Source organism: Stegostoma tigrinum, chromosome 1 (assembly GCF_030684315.1).
Source record: "Stegostoma tigrinum isolate sSteTig4 chromosome 1, sSteTig4.hap1, whole genome shotgun sequence".
In the NCBI taxonomy this organism is placed as follows: Eukaryota; Metazoa; Chordata; class Chondrichthyes; order Orectolobiformes; family Stegostomatidae; genus Stegostoma; species Stegostoma tigrinum.
In genome coordinates, this window is record NC_081354.1 from 157,523,043 (window position 1) to 157,532,198 (window position 9,156).

The following is a 9,156-nucleotide window of genomic DNA, read 5'->3' on the forward strand; positions in this document are numbered from 1 at the left end:
TAGGTGTGCTAACCATGGGAAACACAGAGTTATAGGGTAGGGGGATGGTTCTGAGTGGGATGCTCTTCAGAGCGTTGATGTGGACTTATTGGGCCGATGCCCTGTTTCGATACCTTGAGGATTCAACATAAAGGCAGATGTCAGTGTTGTAACTGTACTGGAAGAGCTTGCCAAGGGAAGCACTAGGTTCTGGAGCAGAAGTCTTCAGCACTTTTGCCGTAATTGTTGACAGGGCCGTAGACTTTGCAATATCCAGTGCCTCCAACCATTTCTTGATATCACATGGTGTGACTTGAATTGGCTGGAGACAGCTACCTGTACTGTGAGGACCACTGGGGGAAGCCATGATGGATTATCCACTTGAAGCTTCTGTCTAGAGATTGCTGCAAATGTTTCAGCCTTACCTTTTACACTGATGTGTTGGGCCCTTTCTTCATTGAGGATGGGGATATCTGTGGAGCTGCCTATTCCAATGAATTGCCTATTGCCAACCAACATTTATGACTAGATATGGTTGGACTGCAGAGCTTAGATCTGATCTGTTAGTTGTGGGATCACCTAACTGTGTCTTGCACTTGCTGCTTTTATTATTTAACATACAAATAGTCCTGTGTCATAGCTTCACCAGTTTGAAACATCATTTTTAGGTAGGCCTGTTACTGCTCCTGGCATGGCCTCCTGCATTTTCCATTCTACCATGGTTGATCCCCTGGCTTAATGGTAATAGTTGATTGGGGGATATATTGGGCCATGAGGTTAACGATTGAACTGCAGTACAATTCCGCTGCTGTTGACGACCCACAGTGCCTCTTGGATGCCCAGTCTTGTGTTGCTAGATCTGTTCGAAGTCTGTCCAATTTAGCAGTGATTGTGCCATACAACATGATGGAGGTTATTCTCAATATGAAAGTGGGACTTCATGTCCACAAGGACTGTGCAGTGGTCAACCTTCCTAATACTGTTATGGAAAGACGCATTTGCAGCTGGCAGATTGGTCAGGATGAGCTCAAGCATGCTTTTCCCACTTGTTTCTTCACCTGCTGCAGACCTAGTCTAGCAGCTATGTCCCTTAGGATCCGACCAGCTTGATCAGTAGTACTGCTGCCGAGTCACTGTTAGTGGTGGGCATTGAAATCCCCCACCCAGAGTACATTTTGTGTCCTTACCACACCCACTGCTTCCTCCTAGTGTTCTTTAACGAGGAGGAATACTGATTCATCAGCTGAGAGAGGATGGTATGTGCCAATTAGCAGGAGATTTATTTGCCCATTTTTAATCTGATGTCATGAGACTTCATGGTCACTCCCAGGGCAACTCCCTCCCAACTGTATATCCCTGTGCCAACACCACTGCTGAGTCTGTCTTGCCAATGGGATGGCGATGACGGTGTTTGGGACATAGTCTGTGAGGTATGATTCCATGAGTATGACGATGTCAGGCTGTTGTTCAAATAGTCTGTGAAATAGTTGTCCCAATTTTGGCTCTAACCCCATATGTTAATAAGGCAGGCTTTGCAGAGTCGCAAGTGCTGTTTCTGCTGATGTCTTTTCCAGCGCCTAAGTTGATGCCAGGTGGTCCATCCTGTTTCCTTTCTTTGTTGAGACTTCATAGCAATTAATACAACTGGCTTGCGGGGCCATTTTACAGGGCACTTGACGGTTATCCACATTGTTGTGTAAATGTAATCATATATGGGACAGACCAAGTAAAGACAGCAGATTTCCCTCCCTGAAGGACATTAGTGAGCCAGATCAATTTTTTCAAAAATCTACAATGGTTTAATGGTCTTCATTAGATACTTAAATCCAGATTTTATTTAATAGAATTAATAAAATCAGTCAGAACAAAAATGGGAGTTTAGTATCCCGAGGCTGAGAACAACAAGAACTGGCACTGTTTTTACGTTTGTATATGTAAATTTTGCTATCTCTAATATCCAGGCGTCTATCACTTTTTTTCTCTGTTTTTACTCCTCATCTCTTGAAAACAATCATTCAGGCTGAGGTAAAGATTCACTACTGCTGGCTATCCACTGGCTTTCACAAACTATTGATGTATCAGCCCATACCACAAGATGAAGATTGATTGATTTTTCTCTTAAGTAATGACATCCAGATGAATAGAATTGAGGTGCATCATCTAATCAAATGGCAGAGCAAGCTTGAGGGTGTCATTAGGCGATTAGTAAATCATGGGACAGAGGGTGCCCAATTCTCACTGACACACCCATCTTTCACCAGCTATTGGGATCCTTAGCCATATCTCTCACTCTGGCCCCTCCTCCACCCATCTCTTGCTGAGTACTTGGCTACTGAAGTCACCTCGAGCCACACACACACACACACACACACACACACACACACAAAATTGGTGTGTAGTGGATAGCAAAGAAGGTTACCTCAGCACACTGGGACCTTGATTAGATGGGCAAATGGGCCAAAGAGTGGCAGATGCAGTTAAATTTAAATAAATGTGAGGTGCTGCATTTTGGTAAGGCAAACGAGGGCACGGCTTAGACACTTAATGGTAACTTCCCGGGGAGTGTTACTCAAAAAAGAGACCTTGAAGTGCAGGCTCATAGTTCCTTGAAACTGGACTCACAGGTAGACAGGATAGTGAAGAAGGCATTTGGTATGTTTACCTTAATTGTTCAGTGCATTGGGTACAGAAGTTGGGTTGCGGCTGCGCAGGTTATTGTTGAGGCCACTTTTGGAATACCGCACTCAATTCCGGAATCCCTATGATAGGACAGATGTTGTGAAACTTGAAAGGGTTCAGAAAAGATTTACAAGAATGTTGCCAGAGTTGGAGGGTTTGAACTATAGGTAAAGACTGAACAGGCCAGGACTATTTTCCCTGGAGTGTCGGAGGCTGATTTGTGACCTTATAGAGGTTTGTAAAATCATGAGGGTGAATAGCCAAGATCTTTTCCCCTGGGAAAAGGAGGGCATAGGTTTAAGGTGAGAGATGAAAGGTTTAAAAGGGACCTAAGGGGTAGCTTTTTTATGCAGCAGCAAATGCATGTATGGAATGAGTTGCCAAAGGAAGAGGTGGAGGCTGGTACAATTACAACATTTAAATGGCATCTGGATGGTCATATGAATAGGAATAGTTTACAGGGATATGGGCCAAATGCTGGCAAATGGGACCAGATTCATTTAGGCTATCTGGTTGGCATGGACAAGTTGGACTGACGGGTCTGTTTCCATGCTGTACATCTCTCTATGGCTCTGTCACACTTACACCACCAAGTTGCACTGAAATCTGCCAACTAATGCTAATCAAACTTAGGCTCCGCATGATGCAGGCTGCGATCATATAACAGGCAATGTATTTAAGTACCTTTACTCACAATGTAGGTAGGGAATTCCAATTCCTCATTCTTATCTCAGCAGAATTTTCTCTGCTGCACACCAATTGAAAATCTACAAAGAAAGTGACTCTCCCACCTTTTCCACTCTGAGTCAAACATTACAAAGTACACAACAGTGGCCTAGGGCCAAATCTCTGTTGTATTTCCCTTCATCCATGTGGAGAGGTATTGTGTTACTTCTCTCAAAACAACTCTTGCACACAGTCCAAGTTCTAATAACTGACGTGTGAACAAAAAGGAAACTTCAGAGATATTTCACCCATGCATATGTCCTTGTATATGTGCATGTGTATATATTTGTTTGTGTTTGCTTGTGTATTTATTTTAAACTGAGTCTTAGGACAAAAGTTCAGCTTATATCATTGCCTTATTGCTAGGATTAAACAAATATGTTCCTAGAAGCAAGAAAAAACAATAAAATCATAACTAAAGCACTATTTGCCTGAGGAAAATTATAAACTGTTTAAGCAGACTATTAGAAAGGAAACAAATTGCTGTGACATTTTTGCTAATGATAAAGACATTTTGTTTTGGGCATTCACTTTTACTACTAGTAGTCCTTTTATGTAAAATCTTATATGAAATATTGTCTAGCAATATCATTGCAGTACGGTAGATTCTGAGAGGGAGTCAAGATGAATCTAGGAATTAAGAGACTGTAAACTTGGATTGAAAAAGGAAGTTTAGAGGAGGAATATGTATACTAAGATCTGTTCTAATCCAAGATGGTAGGAGGAGGTAGAACCTGAATAATGCTTATTTAGGTGAAGTCAAGCTTTGTAAATACTTCAAACTTATTGAGGGATAGTAATTGCTGTAAGGAATATGAGCTTTAGCAATACAGAAGACAGAGGAGTTCCATTTAAAATGAATATTAAGGCCCTCTGGTGGTAAGATCATTCATAAATTTCATAATTTCATGTGCAGTTCATTATCAAATGAGTTTTACCTTAAATTTCTATGTTGCATACAAATCTCACTAATTATAAAATGTGCAAAATTAAAAATAGCAAATTCCACTTTTCTTAAGTAATCCAGGACATCCCCTTTGGATGACCCCACTAAACAGCATGCAAAATGTGTAAGCATACAGTTCAGACTCTCCATTTGTGCTGAGGTAGTTGATGTTAATTTAAATATCAGAGAATGCACAAACTTCACCCCAGGAGCCCTGGGTTAGCAAGACTTAAAAAGTTAGTCAGCAGACCTGATTTCAATTTTTATCCAATGTGAACTTCACAATAGAATCTCTACAGTGTAGAAACAGGCCCTTCAGCCCAACAAGTCCATACTGACTCTCAGAGCATCCCACCCAGACCCATCCCCCTGTAAAGCACCAATCTACACATCCCTGAACACTATGGGAAATTTAGCATGACTGATCCACCTAACCTGTATGTCTTTGGGCTGTGGAAGGAAACCCACGCAGACACAGGAAGAATGTGCAAACTCCGCATTGACAGTCACCGGAGGGAGGAATTGAACCTGGATTCCTGGTGCTGTGAGGCAGCAAAACTGGCCACCGTGCCAACCCCTTGTGGGTACAGGACAGAAATAGGCACTGTTGTGATGCTCCCCTGGCCAAATAGTTGCTAGCTAAAAGCACAAAGGACAGTTGCATGAGAACAGAATCGGCCCCAGTTAGCTTCCCATGCTACATGCCACATCGACTCAATCTTTCATTGAGACTGGCTCAGAATCCTGCCATCAATGCCTTAGTTTTAATATATTCATGGGCTGTGACCATCGTTTGCTGCCCATATTTAATTGCCCTTGAGAAAGTCATGCATTAGCGAGGAAAATCCGGGATTTGACCTCTTACAGTACTGTGGGAATAAATTCACCACATGGACACAATAAGCAGGATCATCACCACCTTCTCGAGAGCAATGAAAGATGGGCAGCAAGTGTTGGTCTGGGCATCACTATCCACATCCAGAGAATGGAAAGCAATCATATCTTCATGAGGATGGATTCAGGAAGTTGTGTAAAGATATGATCACTAAACGCCAACATTTGTTCCATAAATTATCAACAATATTAAGTTTGAACACTTCAAAGGAATGTGCCAAGGCTCTTTATATCGCCCCTTTCCAAAGCGAGGACCACTACCATCTAAAGCGTCAGCTGCACAGGAACAGCATCACTGACAAGTTCCACGTCGTCACTCACCATCTTTACTTAGAAAAATGTAATTCCTTCAGTATCTCTGGGTCAAAATCCTGCAATTCCCTCTCTAATGACGTTGTACATCGACTTGCAACAAACGGACAATGAAGGGTCAACAGGGCCGCTCACCGCCACCTTCTCAGAAGCAGTTAGATATGGGTAATAATTACTGGCACACACCCAGTGAACGGACTTCTTTTTGAAATTGCTTTTTAGATGCAGCATGGAATTTTCTAAGATAGTGAGCAACACCTAGTGGCAGAGGGAAGGTTATTCAGTCCTTTATTTCTACAGATCAGCAAAGCAACTAAAAGTGGTGTCACAATTAAATATGCTGCATCAGATCCTTGTGTTCACTGCCAAAGCAACGAGTGCAGACAGCCAGAGTTCCACAAAACACATCGAATGAAGCTCGTCATTCTACTGTCCGTGTTCAGACCTGCTGCCAACAACAGTAAAAAGTCTCTATTTTCTTTCATATTCTGTAAGAAGTAAACCGACAAAGAACAGCATCGTCTCTCTGCCACACGGCCAGGGTGTGAGGGCTAAACTCTAGGAATCGCTGTGAACCTGGCAGGAGTTAGCAGCCCAAGCATTTGAATGTCACTAAGTGCCCGATTTGAGATACATCTCCGAAAATTGCTACTTCAGGTATATTTCTGCTATGTGTCCCTCTACTATCCTTTATGTACACCAATGTGTATTAAACGGCCCGTACATAAACTCCTGAATAATTGTTACTTAGGTTCCCGCACAGTCACAGGTTCTGAATATCGATTGCATGCCACGTGATCCATGAACATTCAGTTCGGGATATTTTGCAGAGACTCATCTATTTGTCCCTGTGTGTTTGTTGTGCATTGATATTAAAACTGGTTACAGATTATCACAAGAATGCAACGCCAAACACAAGATTCACAGCAGTTGCTGTTCACGTGCTTCATAACATTTACAAATCGAACTGTTAAGTATAAGCAGTGACAGTGAGCTGGTGATTTATACTGCGACAGCCGCACGTACAATGAATCTGTCTCGCCCCCAGCACACACACACACAAACACACACACACACACACCCTCACCAGGCTGTGCCCAGTCTGGCCTATTCGCTTTGTTACAGCCGGAGTTCACGCTCTGAAATCTCTCTGCTGCTCTAGCCACAGCACGTCAAAGGCAGACTTGAAACCTCTTTTCTGCCAGAGCCATCCAGTTTGTGGCACAATCATTTGTACCTGAGAACTGGTGAGGTTCTAGTGTTGATGAAGTGTGTGTGTGTATAAAAGAGATGACCCATTCAGTCCCAGCTCCTGTCACCTGCAGTGATTCTCTCAGCCTCCAGCTCACTGCCAGGGAGCGTTTATCCGGCCATTTGCTCACGGTCCCCAAATAAACATTGCAGCAAGCTGTTTACAAAAGGTTGCCGCCTGATGTAAAGCTAACATATATACTGTGTACATAGAGACACAGCCAAGGCAGCTCTGACTGCTGAGAATTGAGTCTAGCCATTCACAAGGCAGATTTGGGGAAAGCTGCTGGCTGCTGAGCGAAGTAGCGACTGTGAGGGTTTTTTTTCGCAAACCGGCGCAACAGTCTCTTGACAGCTGAACTACTTCGGGAGACTGACCATCCTGTGAATTTCACAGCTCTTCACTGCTCGAGGTGGGGGTTGGGGAGCAGTCTTGAATGAAATGCATGGGGACAGTCTGTACTGATGTGATTGAGACAAATATAAGAACTACAAAAAGCAGGGCAGTGACATTGCGAATTCCCTGCCGACCCGAGCGACAATAATCGCAGTATCTGTTAAGTGTTGGAACCCACCATAAAGAATGGGATGCTCCCCGCGCTGTCATTCCCACAAACCTGCTCCTGTTTAAACAACATGAAATGGTACATCGTTGTCTCATTGCCCGAGAGTGGAAACCTTACCCAAACCCAAGCTCAGTAACTAAGACCCTGCTGCTTTTATTTTCGTTTTGCAATTTGTCATCTTGTTGAATTTCGAGTAGTTCTGGCTTTTTCAATTCACCTCCTCACCCCCTTCAGAATATTAAAGAAAACAGACAGAAAGTGGCTGTAATGACAGGGAATGACTGAGATCAAAGCGGGGTTTCTGCACAAGAGCTGACTGTTGGGAGTATCCAGATGCTGGATCATCGGTTTAGTGGGTTTGCAAAACTATCGCAGCAACATGAACGCGCCGCTCGTTCACAATCTGAGACGTTGCATTTCCCACTTAATCTGAACCAAAGGCAAGTTGTGTGCCTGTGTGGAGATTTTTCTATGAGGAATCTCTCATTCCTGGTTTAAATAAAAGCAGCACGAACCTGAACCAGGCCAACGACAACGGTTAAATAAAATTAAGTGGTCCGGGGAGACAGACAAGACTGAACCTGTAAAAGTCACAAACAGTCACTGAATATCACAAACCAATCGCATTAACCCGCTCCTGCGAACTCGGTCTTTTAAAACAAAACAACCAGACAATGAGGCTCCGACTTACCGGACTGACTACCTCCGATTAAAGATTGCCACCACAGTATTAAAACTAGCAGCTGCTGCATTAATTCAACCATCGCCATAATTGACCAACACCTCGGAGTGTCTGAACGTCCAGTATAATCCGTGTGCCTCCTGCTTTCTCTCTCCTCCCCCGTTGGTCTTTTTCACAGCATTGGCCCTTGAAAGTTTAAATCTTCTTGTCTTTCTTCTAAAATAACATTCGGATCCGAAATCGTGTTCTGTTTTGTTTTAAAATCAGAAACTCAAAAAGGGGGAGAGAACAGCCGCGAACTAATGGGACTAACTAGGGGCAGAGACCAAGCTATTTGGCTTGTTGTATATCCTGATCCATAGCCGTATCTGCTGAACAGAGGGAGGGAGAGAGAGATGGTGATGATGACGGATTTGCAGCGATGGGGGGAAAGACAAGGGACTGAGTTCCTTCTCTCACTTGTTACTGAGCTGTGGTCAGTGAGGTGAATTGGGAGCTCTCTCTCTCTCTTGTGGGTGTGTGTGTGAATCCATTGATCCAACGGAGATGTAGTAAGGAGAGTTAAAATCCAGGAGCTGGAAATCATCCCTGGAACGGAGCGGCTGTTAATGAAAAGCCCCAGTTTAATCTAACGCTGTCAGTCACCAGGAGACGGCGGAGGCGCCCACATCGCTGAGCGGGGCTCTGGGGCGAAGCTCATTCTCAATCATTCGGATTTTTGCAACGCAGGGAGCTTTAAACACATGCCCCCACCCCCCCCCCCCCCCCCGAGAACCAGTCGATGCACTGAGCGTTTTGAACTGAAGGATGAAAGAAGCCCCCTTCAGTTTGCTCCCAAGTCATTTAGATGCTTCTTGTTTGGATCGTGACCTCTCCAGTTTCCCTCTCTCCCTGTTGGTTCTGTTTCCCGGAGCAAGTTTCTCCCGCCGCTGCTTTAGATAACTCAGTGTTGCTTTATGAAAAACATTTTATCTGCTCCCAGCAGTTTAAGGGGTTCGCGCTAAGATTTTGGTTAACTGATTTATTGTTTTAGGTATTTTGTTTGCTTTTGCTGGGTTTTGTTTTGGGTGTTTATGTGAATCAATGGCTGAACAGAGAGCTGATACAGACGATGTAAATCA